At 42.9% G+C, this 20,065-nt stretch overlaps 1 protein-coding gene across 7 annotated transcripts in view; it reads left to right on the top strand.

Moving 5' to 3' along the window:
* The window catches only part of LPP (LIM domain containing preferred translocation partner in lipoma), a 688,691-nt gene that overhangs the window by 68,836 nt on the left and 599,790 nt on the right, over positions 1-20,065 (top strand). For all 7 annotated transcript variants that reach the window (XM_060099284.1, XM_060099283.1, XM_060099282.1 and 4 more), the window contains one exon: positions 1,416-1,532. The gene's annotated coding sequence lies outside the window, so the exon portion shown is untranslated. The remainder of the gene's footprint in view (positions 1-1,415; positions 1,533-20,065) is intronic.

The following is a 20,065-nucleotide window of genomic DNA, read 5'->3' on the forward strand; positions in this document are numbered from 1 at the left end:
AGGTTGCTTCCATGTCCTGGCTATTGTAAATAGAGCTGCAGTGAACATTGTAGTACATGACTCTTTTTGAATTATGGTTTTCTCAGGTTATATGCCCAGTAGTGGGATTGCTGGGTCATATGGTAGTTATATTTTTAGTTTTTGAAGGAACCTCCATACTGTTCTCCGTAGTGGCTGTATCAATTTACCTTCCCACCAACAGTGCAATAGGGTTCCCTTTTCTCCACACCCTCTCCAGCATTTATTGTTTGTAGATGTTTTGATGATGGCCATTCTGACTGGTGTGAGGTGATACCTCATTGTAGTTTTGATTTGCATTTCTCTAATGATTAGTGATGGTGAGCATCCTTTCATGTGTTTATGCAAGAGCTTTGAAGCGGGTGTTCTGAGGTCTGGGTGTGTAAGTCCTGGTTTTCCTCCGAAGCTGATTGTGTGGCTGATGGCAGGTCTCTGGCCAGCGAGTGTCGGTGACATCTTCTGTTACAGTGGCCGTACCTCGGTCCAGTGGAGCGAGCCCTGGACTTGAGCCCTGGGCTGCCTGCCACTCACTAATGGTGCACTCCTGGGTGGCCACCTCCCTCCTCTGGCCCCCAGGTTCTTCTCCTGTCAGTTGGAAGGGTTGAAGTGGGTCATTTTTAAGGTCTCTCTCAACTTTGAGTTTGTACAGATATTTGAAGATTGAATGGGATCATATTCACAAAACAATTGTATGATTGGTTCAATAATGTTTAAAATGACAGCAGTGAAAATGGGAGTAGTCATTTTTCTGGTATGTGGATTTCCCCTGTGTCTACAAAAGACACACTTTTTAACAACCAGCTACCCTGGAATTGTCTGTTGGAATATATATTGCAGAATCCATAGCAAAATACTGATTGTTCTTAATGAAATAAATAAAGTCCTCCAGTAATGAGAACTTCCCAGGAAGCATCAAGGTTGTCCAGCCCTCTGCTGCTCACTGGCTCTCATGTTTTGGGCAAGGAAACTAAGGTTCACAGCGGCCACTAGATCCCATAGTTAGAAATCTATCTCCAAACTCATATTCCTTGTCTGTTTTTATTTATTGTAGTTCAGATTTTGCTGTTAATTTTTTCTTGCCTAAAATGTGAGTATCTAATTGATCTATCTCTTTCACTTCTGATATTATGATGAAGCCATATTCTCCCCAAAAGCTGAGGTATGAACGCTGGAGTACCAGCATTCTCCTTCCTCATCATTCTAAGGCACATTAGTGAAATAGAAGTGCCAGGAGCTGACTGGCAGCTTAGGAGATACAGAGGTCAGCCACTAGATTTGCGGGTTTCAAGCCTGGTATTCCCAGTATGGTTTACCCAGTAAGTTCATAAACTTGGGAAGTTCTACAGCTGGTAAGATCCTAGAGATTCATAAGCAACCTTCTTCTCCCATTTCGACAGGTGGGAACATTGAGGAAAGAGAACTGAAGACAGAATCCAGTCACCTGATTCCAGTTTAGTGCTTTCTCCGTTGTTCTACAGGACACTCATCGGAGGGTAGATATTTTTCCCCAGTTGGTGAGTCCTATGCAAAGAAGAAAACTTTTTCCTTTTATAATCAATATGCATATTTTAATGAGTTGTAAAAATCAGTGGTTTCCATTTAAAGCATGGGCACTGGTAACTAGGATGGACTAAGAAGAACAAAAATGTTCTTCCTGAGTCGATTTCATTGGCAATGGACAGGATATAATAATGCTAATAAAATGTGTGGCAAAGCAAAATCAGGACTCAGCTCTTGGAAGGTGGCAGGAAGAGAAATTGGAAGAAGATTTGGACGAATGAGGATTTTAGATTGCCAATAATTGCATTGCCTCCTTCTTTCTCCTTTGTCATGGAGGGACGTGTTCTTGAAATTGAAGGACCAGAAAGAAAGTGTCAATGAACAGTGTTATGGGTGTTTCTGAGGAAAAGAAGTAGTAGTATTGAGCTGTTCTTGCTCACCCCGGTGCAAGATGCTTCTTCTGTGATGTTACTGTATTTCACATCAACCCTTTGAGGGTAGGGGAAGCTAAATTCTCTTAGTCAAGGGTGTGCACCTTTGTCTTAAAGGGCCTGCACGGGCTCCACAGGGATCTGAGTTTGAATCTTGGAATCCTGTTGCACACTCAGAAAGGAGAATGGTGAGCAGGTAAGGGAAACTTTCCCTTGTGTTTTGGAATTCCTCTGTGTTTATAGCAGGTAGAACATCGTATTCTAGAAAAGAATCGATGGTATGGGATACCCTGGGCTGTAGGGGTATCTGAGGAAAATAGCTGGGGGATTCTGGGAAAGGCTTCTGTTTAGAATTCTAGATTTTTGCTCTCCATCTCCAGGGCCAGTCCCTATATGCCCCACCTCTGGCTTTTTACCAAATAAATAATATGTGTTGCCATGTTTATGGTGTAGTTTTTCAAAAGGGAGCAGATGCTGTTGTGATCCATAAAACCTAATTTCATTTAAAAGTATGGCTGAGTTTACAGTTACATCTTGTCACCCTTTGTTTTCGTTCTTTTTTTTTTTTTTTTTTTGCGGTACGCGGGGCTCTCACTGTTGTGGCCTCTCCCGTTGCGGAGCACAGGCTCCAGACGCGCAGGCTCAGCGGCCGTGGCTCACGGGCCCAGCCGCTCCGCGGCATGTGGGATTTTCCTGAACCGGGGCATGAACCCGTGTCCCCTGCATCGGCAGGCAGACTCTCAACCACTGCGCCACCAGGGAAGCCCCACCCTTTGTTTTCTTAATCAATGTATCTTAAAAGGACACCCAGTGTTCTTTGCACCTATGGATCTGCATAAGATGAAAGGCTGGAAACCACTGCTTGGACTCTTAAACATTTTAGTCTGTTAACATTTCAAACATGGTCTGAAATGTTTTGCCCCAAGCATATACTTTGAGCATCAGTTGTAAACCTTTGTTCTCCGCTCTACTGCCTGAGTTTTTTCAGTGCTTAAAATTAAATAGTGATGAACATGAAGCCTGTACTTGGATTCAAACAAAAAATCGAGTGTGTCGTGACAGAATGGGAGAGAGCACCTTGCCAGGAGCACGTTGGAAGAAACTCAGAAGTGTCTGTTGTCCATAAGCTAATTATGAGCCAGCAGTGGCCTTTGTCTTCCCAAACACTGATGCAGCCTCAGACTGCAGTACAGAGAGAACAGCGAGGGTGGGTGGCCCTGCCAGAAGCCGGCAAGTCCTGAGGTAAGGCGGGCCTTAGGCTCCGTTTGAGCAGGACCTGGGCTCTGCTTCTCTGCAGTGCTCCTTGCTGTGCCCTCTTGTGTGTGTGTTGGCTGCATCCTCAGGATGTTTCCCCTCTTGGTCACGAGCTGGCTGCCTGCTGTCACCTGGAAGCTTATGGCAGCTACACAGTGGAGAAGAGGTGGCTCCTCCAAAGAGTATGTGAGAGCTGATAGGGGGCAGAGAGAGGACTAAGGCTTTGTGGGCGACCAGAAACCTTTTTTTTACCCTCCTGTTGGGGCTCTCCTAGGGTGTTGGACTTTAGTCCTTACCTCCTCCTCTGAAAGGGACATTAGCCAACTGGCCTATCCACACTAGGATGTTGAGAGGACCGGAAATGATGTCCCACTGTTACAGGAATGAGACCCGGCAAAGGCAGGATGCAGGGCACACATGACAATGGCCTTTAAGAATATAAAATGCAGTCAGAAGAGGGGCAGTATCTCCTGCTCATATGTGTAGCTCCACAGGCTCGTAGGATCTCTGGCACATAATAGGTGCACAGTGCATTTTCCTGGATAGAAAGACTAAATCCAAAGGTAGTGACTGGCCCTTTTCCTGAGGGTGTTCTATCAGGTGCTGGCCAATTCTCTGTCGGAAAGCTTTAGGAATTCTAGCACAGATGAGGCTGAACTTCATGGTTTTATGAGAATGAAACAAATAACTGGACAGAAATAGGCTTCTGGGACCAAGTACACCTTAAGAAGTTTGCGAGTGCATAAAAAGGCAGCGAGTATGGTGGCATGGGGTATCAGAAGACCTACCAAATATTAGATGTGCAACCCTAGAAAACAACATCCCTCCGCCTTCATTCCCCTGATCAGAGGATTAGGAATAATAATCGTTGTCCTGCCCACCTCTCGTGTTTGTTTAGAGCAAGTGGGTTGATAGATGCCAACTTGTTTTGCAAACTGTAAAGTGTGGTCCATACATGATAGGTCATTACACTTGTTTTCTTCTTTAGTTTCAACATAAAGAATATAAAGAAAAATAAGACATGGACCATAAAGAAAAATATTGATCTTGAATATAAAGAAACATAAGGCAATGGAATGTGCAATCCCTTGCGCTGTTCCTGGTGCATAGTATACGCTCAGTGTGTATCCTTCCTTCCAACTCTGTACCCACATCATCCCCAGGACTGGATGGGCAGTGATTTGTCCTCAGTCTTGGAAAGGAGCTAGATCTGGAACCTAGCTTAATGATCATGGTTGAAGTTGAGATGAAGTTGCGTATTGTGATTACTTTCCCTATTTGTTTTTGCTCTAGGCAGCAGGAGGTGGAGGGAGGTAGATTCAGAGACTGAGGAAGTCTCAGTGCTTTGAGAAATTCCCTAGAAGCTATAGTCTAGCCATGTGGGACTTGCGTTGTTTGATTAGATAATCACACCTTCTGCTCTAGGCGTGACTGGCCTAGTGGGAGTCAGGAAGGAAATTATTTCCCTCTGTTGATACTAGCATACAATTGTTGATGGTAGCCAAGGGCTTTCAGTTTTAATATTTCCTCTTTGGTCCTCAGAAGAATCAGGTATTAATCTCTACCGGAAGCAAAGCATTGGTCACTTCCGTCAGAGGTGAAGGTCTTGGCTCCCTCCAGTCTGTCAGGTGATTTCTGGGCATGTGTGACCATCTGTGTAGCCAGCTTTAATGCTTTTATGCTACTGCTTCAAAAGTTACAGAAGGATTTGTTGGGTCTGAGCAGGGACTCATCCAGACTCCTGAGGCCCTGTGGCTGTTCTGTAACCAAGGGATGTGTTGTTGGAGATGTTTTGCTGTCCATGTAAGTAGAAGGAGAAGCTGGCTCTTTCTTTTGTTTCCTTCCTCCTAATTCCACATGCTTCTATTTCCTGACCTCAGCACAGTGGACACACTTGTACTCTACCTTAGGCAGAGCCCTAGGTTGTCAGGAGTTCTCAGGTTCTCCCCCATTGGGCTACTATGTGATGGAGGGGGGCTGATGGCGAATGGATGGAGAACTGCATGAGTCCTGTATAGACGGCTGCCAAATATTTACACCTGGTTCACAGGGCGTGTGCTTGCTCTCTGCCCAGGTTTTTTTTTTTTTTTTTTTTCTATAACATCTTTATTGGAGTATAATTGCTTTACAATGGTGTGTTAGTTTCTGCTTTATAACAAAGTGAATCAGCTATGCATATACATATATCCCCGTATCTCCTCCCTCTTGCATCTCCCTCCTACCCTCCCTATACCACCCCTCTAGGTGGTCACAAAGCAGGGAGCTAATCTCCCTGTGCTATGTGGCTGCCTCCCACTAGCTGTCTATTTTACATTTGGTAGTGTATATATATCCATGCCACTCTCTCACTTCGTCCCAGCTGACCCTTCTCCCTCCTCGTGTCCTCAAGTCCATTCTCTCCGCCTGCGTCTTTATTCCTGTCCCGCCCCTAGGTTCTTTAGAACCATTTTATTTTGATTCCATATATATGTGTTAGCATACGGTATTTGTTTTTCTCTTTCTGACTTACTTCACTCTGTATGACAGACTCTAGGACCATCCATATCACTACAAATAACTCAATTTCATTTCAGTTTAACTGAGTAATATTCCATTGTATATATGTGCCACATCTTCTTTATCCATTCATCTGTCGATGGACACTTAGGTTGCTTCCATGTCCTGGCTCTTGTAAATAGAACTGCAGTGAACATTGTAGTACATGACTCTTTTTGAATTATGGTTTTCTCAGGTTATATGCCCAGTAGTGGGATTGCTGGGTCATATGGTAGTTATATTTTTAGTTTTTGAAGGAACCTCCATACTGTTCTCCATAGTGGCTGTATCAATTTACATTCCCACCAACAGTGCAAGAGGGTTCCTTTTTCTCCACACCCTCTCCAGCATTTATAGTTTGTAGATTTTTTGATGATGGCCATTGCGACCAGTGTGAGATGATATCTCGTTGTAGTTTTGATTTGCATTTCTCTAATGATCAGTGATGCTGAGCATCCTTTCATGTGTTTGTTGGCAATCTGTATATCTTTTTTGGAGAAATGTCTATTTAGGTCTTCTGCCCACTTTTGGATTTGGTTGTTTGTTTTTTTTTGATATTGAGCTGCATGAGCTGCTTGTATTTTTTGGAGATTAATCCTTTGTCAGTTGCTTCATTTGCAAATATTTTCTCCCATTCTGAGGGTTGTCTTTTCATCTTGTTTGTAGTTTCCTTTGCTGTGCAAAAGGTTTTAAGTTTCATTAGGTCCCATCTGTTTATTTTTATTTCCATTTCTCTAGGAGGTGGGTCAAAAAGGATCTTGCTGTGATTTATGTCATAGAGTGTTCTGCCTATGTTTTCCTCTAAGAGTTTTATAGTGTCTGGTCTTACATTTAGGTCTTTAATCCATTTTGAGTTTGTATTTGTTTATGGCATTAGGGAGTTTTCTAATTTCATTCTTTTCCTTGTAGCTGTCCAGTTTTCCCAGCACCGCTTATTGAAGAGGGTGTCTTTTCTCCGTTGTATATTCTTGCCTCCTTTATCAAAAATAAGGTGACCATAGGTGCATGGGTTTATCTCTGGGCTTTCCATCCTGTTCCTTTGATCTATATTTCTGTTTTTGTGCCAGTACCATACTGTCTTGATTACCGTAGATATATATATATATATATATATATATATATATATATATATATATACTGTAGTATAGTCTGAAGTCTGGGAGCCTGATTCCTCCAGCTCCATTTTTCTTTCACAAGATTGCTTTGGCTATTCGGAGTCTTTTGTGTTTCCATACAACCTGTGAAATTTTTTGTTCTAGTTCTGTGAAAAATGCCACTGGTAGTTTGATAGGGATTGCATTGAATCTGTAGACTGCTTTGGGTAGTACCATCATTTTCACAATTTTGATTCTTCCAATCCAAGAAAATGGTATATCTCTCCATCTGTTTGTATCATCTTTAATTTCTTTCATCAGTGTCTTATAGTTTTCTGCATACAGGTCTTTTGTCTCCTTAGGTAGTTTTATTCCTAGGTATTTTATTCTTTTTGTTGCAGTGGTAAATGGGAGTGTTTCCTTAATTTCTCTTTCAGATTTTTCATCATTAGTGTATAGGAATGCAAGAGATTTCTGTGCATTAATTTTGTATCCTGCTGCTTTACCAAATTCATTGATTAGCTCTCGTAGTTTTCTGGTAGCATCTTTAGGATTCTCTATGTATAGTATCATGTCATCTGCAAACAGTGGCAGCTTTACTTCTTGTTTTCTGATTTTGATTCCTTTTATTTCTTTTTCTTTTCTGATTGCTGTGGCTAAAACTTTCAAAACTATGTTGAATAATAGTGGTGAGAGTGGACAGCCTTGTCTTGTTCCTGATCTTAGAGGAAATGGTTTCAGTTTTTCCCCATTGAGAACGATGTTGGCTGTAGGTTTGTCATATATATGGCCTTTATTATGTTGAGGTAAGTTCCTTTTGTGCCTACTTTCTGGAGGTTTTTTATCATAAATCGGTGTTGAATTTTGTCACCAGCTTTTCCTGCATCTATTGAGATGATCATATGGTTTTTATTCCTCAATTTGTTAATATGGTGTATCACATTGATTGATTTGCTTATATTGAAGAATCCTCACATTCCTGGGATAACCCCCACTTGATCATGGTGTATGATCCTTTTACTGTGCTGTTGGATTCTGTTTGCTATTATTTTGTTGAGGATTTTTGCATCTATGTTCATCAGTGATATTGGCCTGTAGTTTTCTTTCTTTGTGACATCCTTGTCTGCTTTTGGTATCACAGTGATGGTGGCCTCATAGAATGAGTTTGGGAGTGTTCCTCTCTCTGCTATATTTTGGAAGAGTTTGAGAAGGATAGGTGTTAGCTCTTCTCTAAATGTTTGATAGAATTTGCCTGTGAAGGCATCTGGTCCTGGGCTTTTGTTTGTTGGAAGATTTTTAATCACAGTCTCAATTTCAGTGTTTGTGATTGGCCTGTTCATATTTTCTATTTCTTCCTCGTTCAGTGTTGGAAGTTTGTGCTTTTCTAAGAGTTTGTCCATTTCTTCCAGGTTGTCCATTTTATTGGCATATAGTTGTTTGTAGTAGTCTCTTATAATCCTTTGCATTCCTGCAGTGTCAGTTGTTATTTCTCCTTTTTCATTTCTAATTCTGTTGATTTGAGTCTTCTCCTTTTTTTCTTGATGAGTCTGGCTAATGGTTTATCAATTTTGTTTATCTTATCAAAGAAGCAGCTTTTAGTTTTATTGATATTAGGTATTGCTTCCTTCATTTCCTTTTCATTTATTTCTGATCAGATTTTTATGATTTCTTTCCTTCTGCTAACTTTGGGATGTTTTTGTTCTTCTTTCTCTAATTGTTTTAGGTCCAAGGTTAGGTTGTTTATTCGAGATGTTTCCTGTTTCTTAAGGTAGGATTGTATTGCTATAAACTTCCCTCTTAGAACTGCTTTTGCTGCATCCCATAGGTTTTGGGTTGTCATGTTTTCATTGTCATTTGTTTCTAGGTACTTCTTGATTTCCTCTTTGATTTCTTCAGTGATCTCTTGGTTATTTAGTGGTGTATTGTTAGCCTCCACATGTTTGTATTTTTTTACAGATTTTTTCCTGCAATTGATTTCCAGTCTCTTAGTGTTGTGGTCGGAAAAGATACTTGATACGATTTCAATTTTCTTAAATTTACCGAGGCTTGATTGGTGATACAAGATAGGGTCTATCCTGGAGGATGTTCCATGAGCAGTTGAGAAGAAAGTGTATTCTGTTGTTTTTGGGTGGAATGTCCTATAAATATCAATTTAAGTCCATCTTGTTTAATGCATCATTTAAAGCTGTGTTTCCTTATTTATTTTCATTTTGGATGATCTGTCCCTTGGTGAAAGTGGAGTGTTAAAGTCCCCTCCTATGATTGTGTTACTGTTGATTTCCCCTTGTATGGCTGTTAGCATTTGCCTTATGTATTGAGGTGCTCCTGTGTTGGGTGCATAAATGTTTACAATTGTTATATCTTCTTCTTGGTTTGACCCCTTGATCATTATGTAGTGTCCTTCATTGTCTCTTGTAATAGTCTTTATTTTAAAGTCTGTTTTGTCTGATAGGAGAATTGCTACTCCAGCTTTCTTTTGATTTCCATTTGCATGGAATATTTTTTTCTGTCCCCTCACTTTCAGTTTGTATGTGTCCCTAGGACTGAAGTGGGTGTCTTGCAGACAGCATATATACAGGTCTTGTTTTTGTATCCATTCAGCCCCAGTCTATGTGTTTTGGTTGGAGCATTTAATCCATTTACATTTAAGGTAGTTATTGATATGTATGTTCCTATTACCATTTTCTTAATTATTTTGGGTTTGTTATTGTAGGTGTTTCCCTTCTCTTGTGTTTCCTGCCTAAAGAAGTTCCTTTAGCATTTGTTGTAAAGCTGGTTTGGTGGTGCTGAATTCTGTTAGCTTTTGCTTGTCTGTAAAGGTTTTAATTTCTCCATCGAATCTGAATGAGATCCTTGCTGGGTAGAGTAATCCTTATTGTAGGTTTTTCCCTTTCGTCACTTTAAATATGTCCTGCCACTCCCTTCTGGCTTTCATTGTTTCTGCTGAAAGATCAGTTGTTAACCCTATGGGGATTCCCTTGTATGTTATTTGTTGTTTTTCCCTTGCTGCTTTTACTTTTTCTTTGTATTTAATTTTTGATAGTTTGATTAATATGTGTCTTGGTGTGTTTCTCCTTGGATTTATCCTGTATGGGACCCTCTGCGCTCTCTGGAGTTCATTGACTATTTCCTTTCCCATATTAGGGAGGTTTCAACTATAATCTCTTCAAATATTTTCTCAGCCCCTTTTCTTTTCTGTTCTTCTGGGACCTCTATAATTTGAATGTTGGTGTGTTTAATGTTTTCCCAGATATCTTTGAGACCCTCCTCAATTATTTTCATTCTTTTTTCTTTATTCTGCTCTGCGGTAGTTATTTTTACTATTTTATCTGCCAGGTCACTTATCCATTCTTCTGCCTCAGTTATTCTGCTATTGATTCCTCCTAGAGAATTTTTAATTTCATTTATTGTGTTGTTCTTCATTGTTTGTTTGCTCTTTACTTCTTCTAGTTCCTTGTTAATCGTTTCTTGTATTTTCTCCATTCTATTTCCAAGATTTTGGATCATCTTTATTATCATTACTCTGAATTCTTTTTCAGGTAGACTGCCTATTTGCTCTTCATTTATTTGGTCTGGTGGGGTTTTACCTTGCTCCTTCATCTGCTGTGTGTTTCTCCGTCTTGTCATTTTGCTTAACTTACTATATTTGGGGTCTCCTTTTTGCAGGCTGCAGGTTCGTAGTTCCCCTTGTTTTTGGTGTCTGCCTCCAGTGGCTAAGGTTGGTTCAGTGGTTTGTGTAGGCTTTCTGGTGGAGTGGATTGGTGCCTGTGTTCTGGTGGATGATGCTGGGTCTTCTCTTTCTGGTGGGCAGAACCGCATTCAGTGGTGTGTTTTGGGGTGTCTGTGACCTTATTATGATTTTAGGCAGGCTCTCTGCTAATGGGTGGGGTTGTGTTCCTGTCTTGCTAGTTGTTTGGCATAGGGTGTCCAGCACTGTAGGGTGCTGGTCATTGAGTGGAGCTGGTTCTTAGCGTTGAGATGGAGTTCTCTGGGAGCGCTTTCGCCGTTTGATATCATGTGGAGCCAGGAGGTCTCTGGTGGACCAATGTTCTGAACTTGGCTCTCCCACCTGAGAGACTCAGGGCTGACATCTGGCCAGAGCACCAAGACCCTGTAAACCACATGGCTCAGAAGAAAAGGGAGAAAAAAAGAAAGAAAAAATAAAACAAAATTAAAAAGTTATTAAAACAAAAAATTAAAAAAATTATTAAAAATAAAAAAATTAAAAAGTAATAAAAAAAGAAAGAAAGAAAGAAAGATCAACCAAACCAAAAATACACATCCACCAATGATAGCAAGCACTAAAAACTATACTAAAAAACAAGGAAACAAATGAAAACGGACAGACAGAACCCTAGTATAAATGGTAAAAGCAATGCTATACAGACAAAATCACACAAAGAAGCATATACAGACACCCTCATAAAAAGAGAAAAAGAAAAAAAAATTATATATATATAAAAAAGGAAGAGAGCAACCAAATCAATAAACAAATCTACCGATGATAATAAATTCTAAATACTAGACTAAGATAAACATAAGACCAGAAACAAATTAGATGCAGAAAGCAAACACCAAGTCAACAGCTGCTCCCAAAGTCCACTGCCTCTGTTTTGGGATGCTTCGTTGTCTATTCAGGTATTGCACAGATGCAGGATATATCAAGTTGATTGTGGAGATTTAATCCACTTCTCCTGAAGCTGCTGGGAGAGATTTCCCTTTCCCTTCTTTGTTCGCACAGCTCCTGGGGTTCAGCTTTGGATTTGGACCCGCCTCTGCGTGTAACAGGTCACCTGAAGGCGTCTGTTCCCTCAGACAGGACGGGGTTAAAGGAGCAGCTGATTCGGGGGCTCTGGCTCACTCACACCGTGGGGAGGGCGGGGTAGGGAATGTGGGGCGAGCCTGGGGCGGCAGAGGCCAGCATGATGTTGCACCAGCCTGAGGCACGCCGTGTGTTCTCCCGGGGAAGCTGTCCCTGTATCACGGGACCCTGGCAGTGGCGGGCTGCAGAGGCTCCCGGGAGGGGAGGTGTGGATAGTGACCTGTGCTTACACACAGGCTTCCTGGTGGCTGCAGTAGCAGCCTTAGAGTCTCATGCCCGTCTCTGGGATCCGCACTGATAGCTGCGGTTCGCGCCCGTCTCTGGAACTCGTTTAGGCGATACTCTGAATCCCCTCTCCTCACCCCCTCCGAAACAATGGTCTCTTGCCTCTTAGTCAGGTCCAGACTTTTTCTTGGATTCCCTCTCGGCTAGCTGTGGTGCACTAGCCCCTTCAGGCTGTGTTCACGCAGCCAACCCCAGTCCTCTCCCTGGGATCTGACCTCTGAAGCTTGAGCCTCAGCTCCTAGCCCCCGCCTGCCCCAGCAGCCGAGCAGAGAAGCCTCTCGGGCTGGTGAGTGCTGGTCGGCACCGATCCTCTGTGTGGGAATCTCTCCGCTTTGTCCTCCACACCCCTGTGGAGGCTGCACTCTCCTCCGCGGCTCCGAAGCTTCCCCCCTCTGTCACCCACAGTCTCCGTCCGCGAAGAGGCTTCCTAGTGAGTGTGTGGAAACCTTTCCTCCTTCACAGCTCCCTGCCACTGGTTCAGGTCCCGTCCCTATTCTTTTGTCTCTGTTTTTTCTTTTTTCTTTTGCCCTACCCAGGTACGTGGGGAGTTTCTTGCCTTTTGGGAGGTCTGCGGTCCTCTGCCAGCGTTCAGTAGGTGTTCTGTAGGAGTTGTTCCACATGTAGATGTATTTCTGATGTATTTGTGGGGAGGAAGGTGATCTCCGCATCTTACTCTTCCACCATCTTGAAGGTCTCCCTCTGATCACCAGGTCTTATATTAGGTTCTTGGGAAATCGAGGTAATTAAGTTATAGCTTCAGTTCTCAAGGGCCTTAGATGAAAGGATGGGGGAGTGGAAAGTATTGGGAACATTGGGGAAGGTTTCTAGGAGGAGGGGGCCTGACCTCAGAACTTCTCAGTGAACCATGGAGCTGCAGTTTGGCTGGACAGGTTCTGATGGTGATGTAGCTGATGGCAGAACACAGCTGGGCAGGCAAGGAGCCTTTCACCTTCCACATGTGCTTCAGTCTCTGGTTTATTTCCAATCACTGTACTGCTGCCGAAAGTGTCATGTTGATTTTGACCTGCACTGATATTATTTCCATGGTCACCTCCAGGTTGCCAGAGCATGCCTGGGTATATGTTACCAAGCCAACAATCATCTCTACATTCTGTGGGACACGGGTTCCTTTCAAGAGTTCCTGACAGCCAGTCTCTTTTGGTCTACTCCCTAAGCCTGAAGAAAAATGGTGGTGTTGGTAGGGGCCTTTAAAATAATCCAGGACTGGACCTCTCAGATTGGAATGCTGTCTTCTCTATCTATTGCTGCATAACCAGTTACCCCAAACTTAGCACTTTAAAACAAGAAACATTGATTATGTCACAGGTTCTGTGAGTCAGGAATCTGGGAACAGCTTAGATGGGTACCTCCAGGTCTGTCCTGAGGTTGCAGTCTCATCTGAAGGTTCCGCTGGGGAGGACCCACCACCAAGCTCAGTCACATCGTTGGCAGGATCCAGTTCCCCATGGGTTGTTGGACTGGGGGCCTCAGCTCCTCGCCGACTGTTGGCTGGAGGCTGCCCTCAGTTGCTTGCCTTGTGGGCTTCTCCATAGGCAGCTCCCAACATGGCAGCTGGCTTCCCTCAGAGCAAGTGAGCAAGACACAACCCCTCAGATCAAGCCACATCCACAGCCTTTTTGTAACCTAATCCTGGAAGTGACACACCATTTCCTCTGCCTCATTCTGCTTGCTGAAAGCAAGTCACTAGATCCAGCCCAGTCAAGGGGAGGGACTGCACAAGGGCCTGAAGCACAGGAGGTGGAGTTACAGGGGGCCCTCTGGGTGCTACCTGCCTCAGACACCCAAGCTTACATGGCAAGTGCTAAAGTGCATATTCTCAGTGCACCTCTGTGGATCAATTTTACTTGAAGACTTTTTTGGGGGAGAACTCCATTTAAAATCTGAATATAAGCATTGATATGTAATCACACAGAATGAAAAACTAGCATGGCTTTTCAGAGGAAGAACACAAGTTTTTAATTAATGCTGTGCTACTATACCTCTGACTCTTTGCCTTCTTTAGCAGTTAGGGCTGCTTTGGTGGAAATGTTTGCATGTTCTTACTTGAGCTCTTTGCTGTGCAGATGAGATGCCAAGACCCAGAGAGCGGACAGACTCTTCCAGGGCCACGGAGCCAGGGGTAGCCATGGGAGGGACATCTAAGGCACCTCAGACTCTGGCCCAGTGCGTCCCTTCCACCTCTCCGCACAGTCTCTGCCTCCAAATCAGTCCATTCAACTTTTAGGCATGTATTCTCTGCTTTTTGCAACCTCTATCCTGTCCCAGAAAGAGATTGGGGAAAATAGGTCAAAATTTGGAGACTTGAGACTTGATGTTGTTCTTTTAGTTAAATTTCAGGGTCTACATCTCTTATTGAGTCACGCTGTGTCCTGAAAAGTTGCATAAATCAGTATTACTTGGCTCAGACAGTGTGTCTCTACAGTTATGAATAACATTTGTATTAAGAACAGTGAACCAATACACAACGTTACTGTGAGACTGACAGGATCAGACAGAAAACCTCAGTCAGTACTTCCTGTCTGGCAGAAAGCCCTTTTCCAGAGCATCCGTCTCCTCCCCCCACCAAAATAGTCTTTTTATAAAACCAAGCTCGGCAGTACATTTTACAGAAGGTGACAGGTTCCCTTAGAGCCCACCTTAACATTCCTAAAAATTAATGGAAATGGGAGACTTAAAAGGATGGTCAAACTCATTAGCAGCCCTGCAGCCAAAACAAGGAAGGCCAGCTTTGGTCATTGAGACTGTCACTGGCCAGAATGTTAATACTATTCCCAACTCCACAGTTCCTTTTGGATTTCAATATTTTTTTTTTACTTTTGGTACTTTCAAACTGTTTCTTATCAATTATTTAACTTTTATTGAAAGTCGATAGTAAGAAGTAGTTTTCATTGGGGGAAAGCAACGAGCTAAGTGGAAATTTTTTTTTTTTTAAAGGATAGCTTTATTACTGATACGTTGCCAGGCAAAGGGGGACACATCGGGCTCCTGCCTCAAAAAACGATGTGTCCCTGATAAAGCAGAATTGGAGTAGGGAGACTGTCATATATTAGCTGCATAATCTTACTTAAGTCGTTTAATCATTTTTAAAGTGGTTTCCATATCTGAAAAATATTGTGCCAGTAGTACCTATCTTACAGATTCTTCTGTGCTCACAAAGCAGCATGACATATTTAAAGTGCCAGTTGTGTATGCTACTTAATGCATAGTTGGTGCACATTAAATGGTTTCATTTCCAATCTCCTTAATAGTCTGTAACTGCTAGAAACCACCCTGGTTCTTTTCTTTGTCAGACCATTATCTCAGTGTCCCCACTTTGCACTGTCTCCTTGGCTTGGGCCAGACCTGCAGCATTTGCATATGTCACCCCAGATTTCATCTTTTCCTGAATAACTAAAAGCCTTAACATTTATAATTTTGCTCAATGGCTCCCAAGACGTAAATAACAGACATCAAAATATGCTCATGTTTTCTGGTCTTTGGAAATATAGTCGTTTTGGGAACAACTATTTGTACACTGTGTTTCATGAGGAAGGTCTATTAAGAAGTCATTGTTGGTTTTCATGACAAGATTGTTCAGTCCAGAGGATGAGTTCCCCTCAGCTACCATCAGCCACCTCTTCCTTTGTAAATGGAAGCTTCTCTGGGACCTGCCAGGGCTGACCCTCTCCGGTTCCTCTTTGGACTCCTTTAGGATGACATCACTTCCCCCTGCTTCAGTGGTGACTGGCTTGAGTTATATCAGTTATTAAAAATGATCTAATATTTTCCTCTTAAATCTAGGGCCCTGGCTTGTTCTATGATTAAGCTGGTGATTTATTTATAATATGGTACGAGACTGGCTACAGCCACTCTATGATGTAATCTAAGAATGACATGAAAACAAAATAGGCTTTTACATAATGAAAGTGTTCCTGTAATACAGTTTAGGGCAAGGCTTTTTTTCCGTTGAGAATAGAGATGGATTCTTTACTTTCCCTCCAGTCCTTTCTTATCTCTGTTTCCCATTTGTAAGTCTTAAGGACTTTAAGTCAATTAAAAAAAATCAACATTTAAAACCCCACGAAGACTCTGGTTGACTCTTCTAATCTCGTCTTGTCATCATCTCTGTTCCCCTCCCCCAGTGCTCTCCTTGGCCTCTGTTTTGGCTACAGCTCTCTCAGCAGCCCTTAGCCTCCTCTCATCACGCCATGGTCCTTACCATTCCTTTGCTTATGCTGTTCTTGCTACAGTAAATGCTTCCCCGATCCTGAATTTTCTTCGGCAAAAGGCAGATATAGCTCACTGGTTCCTACAGATACCAAACTTCTTCAGGCCAGCTCAAGTGCACCTCTTCCTCCAAGCCTTCTCTGAAGCTTCTGCCTCCTATTTAGAAATGCTTTCTCTGTATTTAATACCACAGAACTTAATACAACAGCAAGTTCCCTATCCCCACTGCAAGGAACACTGATTGAATATCAGAGTTAGCAGAGGAGAAAGGACTCAGGAAAACGGGGAGGGGGCCTTTGTAGTTCTGGTTCTGCTCCTAACACTGAGACACAGGGAGGTCATGGCCCATCTTTGAGCTTCAGTTTTCCTCATCTGAAGAATGAGTAGTTTGGGTTTCATTTCATGTGGCCTCATGGTGGATTGGTAGTGGCTCTTTGAGATGCTGTGTTGAGAAGGATTCTGAAGCGGTATCCTGACCGAGAAGGAAAGAGTCCGTGATCATTTAGCAGTGTCTGCCCTGGCTGTGGGTGGGGAAGGGAGGGTGGAGGCGCACAGGAGGTCTCTGGGCAATTTTTGGACTGGATGATTTAGAGCTCTCTTTTTGTTTTACCTCTGGGATGCTTTCATTTGCTGACTTTAAGTGTCTTGCCCAAGGTCACACAGGCAAGTAGTGGTTAGAATCCAATGCTCAGATATAGACATGGTTAAAAACTACATATTCTAATGCAGCCTGGCCGTGGGAGTTGAGAAGCTGGGATTAACAAGACTAGAGGGACCATGGTTTACCGGAGGCACAAGACTCCCTAAATTCTTTGTGTCCTTGGGGTGGAGTGGGCTCAGGAGATGCTCTTCACCTCTTTGCCTTATTTGCTTCCAAAGAGTTATAATGTCTACAATATTCTAATTTATGCCAAAGGTGGCATTTCAAGGTCAAGGTCAGAAAGTTAGGTTACTCTGCCAGGGTCTTCTTCCTGGGTCAAGGCTCACAGAGTTAACCCATGTTCCTTTGGATCCTCTGTGCCTCTCTCCCAGACCCCAGACTAAATGCTCAGCTCTCCAAAGAATGCTAAATTTCTTGAGCACTAGGTCAGCTCCAAAAAAAAAAAAAAAAAGTCCTGGAACAGTGAGAGACAGAGAGATAGAGGAGGGAAAGGAAGGGGGCCGTTTAGGATGGATGAAAGAAGGAACCAGAAGTGGTTAGTGTGGAGAAGAGAGAAAGGGGGTGGAGGAGGAGGGAGCAGAGTGGGACTCTGCCATGGAAGGGGACGTGAACTTGCTCTTTGTGACCCCAGAAGGAGTTCTGGGAGCAGTGGGTGGAAGCAACAGCAAGACAGTGTGAGGGAGAATGTTTTAGTATTAAGAGCAGACCACAGTGGCATGGGCCATTTCGGGCGTTAGGGTTATTTAGGTAGAGGCTGATACTGATGGGTCCTCACAGAGGAAATAAGACGTTGGACTAGATGCCCTTTAAGGTCGTTCTTGTCCGGAGAGCGTGGAATTTTCTATAGATATGTTTTGTGTGCGTTTTGTGTGCAAATTAAATAATTTCCATTTTAAAGCGAAGGCTTTATGGAGGGAAGTGATTCTTCTTTTCTCCATGGTCTTGGCACACAGAAATGCTGACTTATCTTGGGCAATCTTGTTTCACTTAGCATTATTGATGAAGGAAAGGAGGCTACCTAAGGATGTCTTAGTACTTGTTTGTGCTGAATGCAGTTCTGAGGATGATTTCTGAGCTTCTTTTCGAGACGGTTCCAAAGAATTCTGTTCTGTTGGCGTCCTTCAATCCGCTCCCCACCCACTCCCCCCTCCAATGTCAACAGCTTGCTTTTTCTGTACTATCAGAGTGCTTTGCTTATACCTCCAGTGGAGCATTCACCTTGCTTTGCTCTGCTATGTAAGCAGATTTCCAGTCTTCCTTCTCCACGAGGTTGTAGAAGCTTCCGAAGAGCATAAATCCTGTCTTATTCCATAAGAGGACCCACGGTGCCCAGTGTAGTGGTTTGCAAATAATGATGAGGACTCATTAACCTAACAACTGGGTATTTAGCACCTACTATCTGCTAGACTATTCCAGGTGTAGGGAATAGAACCGTGAACAAAATCAGACCAACTTTCTCTTTGATGGGAACAGACAACACATAAATCAATGAGTAAATAGATAATATTTAGGTTGTGATCTATTTTCAGAAGAAAAATAAAGCAGGTTAAGGGCACAGAGTATGGGGATGACACAGATTTAAAATTCATTGGTCCGAGAAGTTCTTACTGATACGAGTACACAGGCACAGGGGCCTGAAGGCAGTGAGGCAGTCAGCTGAGGAGAGGGGAAAGAATGTTTCAGGCTGAAAGAAAGCAATTGCCAAGGCCCCGAGGCCGAAGCATGCCTGACGCATTCCAGAAAAGTGAGGAGGCCAGCGTGGCTGGAGTCGAGTGACCGAGGTGAAGAGTGCAGGAGAGGAGGCCGCCCATTCTCATAAAGACAGATGCAACAACAAATATTTGTTAAGCACGTACTGAAGATGCTCAGAAAAAAAAATTGCCTTTGTGATTTAAAGAATCCACAGCAATCTAAGAAAAGGATGATGAAAGTTTTTTCTGGCTTTCAGCTTTAAGATACAGGGACAGTGGATGGAGAGCTGGGACAGTACCGGGGGCAGCTCAGAACAAGTCCAGTTGCGGAGGGTATGGTTTCCCTCCTGTCTGTTGCTCTCCGTGGTGGAGGACCCTCCTTTCTGAGTCTCTGCTCCTGCGTCAGGCGCACCTGCAGGGAGGCTGGGGCCCCGGGTGCAGATGGGCAATTGCATGCCTAATCACCCATTCAGACACCCACTTATTTGTTTTCCACATGCAAATATGGGTTTTTTGCAGATGGATTTAATATATTTGTTGCTTCCCCATTTTATTTAAAACAAAACAAACGACCAACCATGTCAGTTGAGGGCAACAAATAGAAACATGAGTATTATACGGTCTTTGCTATGCGTGCTGATTACATGGCTGAGAGGAATCCTAGGCAAATCAGTCTTTTCTGTGCTCAATTTTATTTTTACTTTATAGTACTCCTCTTACTCTCGTTGTTTAAAAAAAAAGTTTTAAGAGGGATGTGGTATTATTTACCCTAAATCATTTTCTCAATTCTTCAGGCTCCATGTTTTTACTGTGTGGTTTCCACGTTTACCTTTATAGTTTCTGAAATTCTGGTTCATTGTTAAAAAAAAAAAAAAAAAAGGCATCATGGGGTCTCCCAAGGCCAGTAGCAGGTGGTTCCTACAACTTCTTTAGCCTGGAAATAAACAAATAAACAAACACAAATTAGAAGTACTTGCCCCTATTTGATGCGCTATTATTACTTATTGTGCAAGATCATGCAAAAAGTCACTTGCTTTTATCTGGGAGCCTGTAGGTCAACACCAATATCAGAGAGAGGGCTTTGGAGGGTGTCTGTTTTGATGTCTGATGAAATTTCAGAGCTCTAGAGAAGAATGTCAGAATTGGTAGTTACATTGGCATTTATTTTATCCCGAATGCCTCACTTTACAGTTAGGGGAACTGAGGCCCAGAGAGGTAAAATGACTTGTTCAAGGTGTCAGAGAGTAAGGGGTAGAGATCATACTTGATCAGCTGGAGTCCCGGCAGGTGGCAGCCTCTGTGGCCGGGGGATGAAGAGACTGCTGGAGCCCCCAGAGGATCTCATCTCAAGGTGAGGTCTGTGTGTAAAGGGGGGGCCATGTGTCCCATTTTTTTCTCTCATAAACTAATTAAAAAATCCTTTTGGTGTCAAATCTTAAGCAGAGAAGCAGTGATGGGGATTGTGGATAGGAATTGCTTGCAGTTTGCCTAAATAACAAGTTTGTGGACTGGATAAGAGGGATGTTGGGGTGGATTATGTGTGTTTG

Source organism: Mesoplodon densirostris, chromosome 5, assembly GCF_025265405.1.
Source record: "Mesoplodon densirostris isolate mMesDen1 chromosome 5, mMesDen1 primary haplotype, whole genome shotgun sequence".
NCBI classification, from domain to species: Eukaryota; Metazoa; Chordata; class Mammalia; order Artiodactyla; family Ziphiidae; genus Mesoplodon; species Mesoplodon densirostris.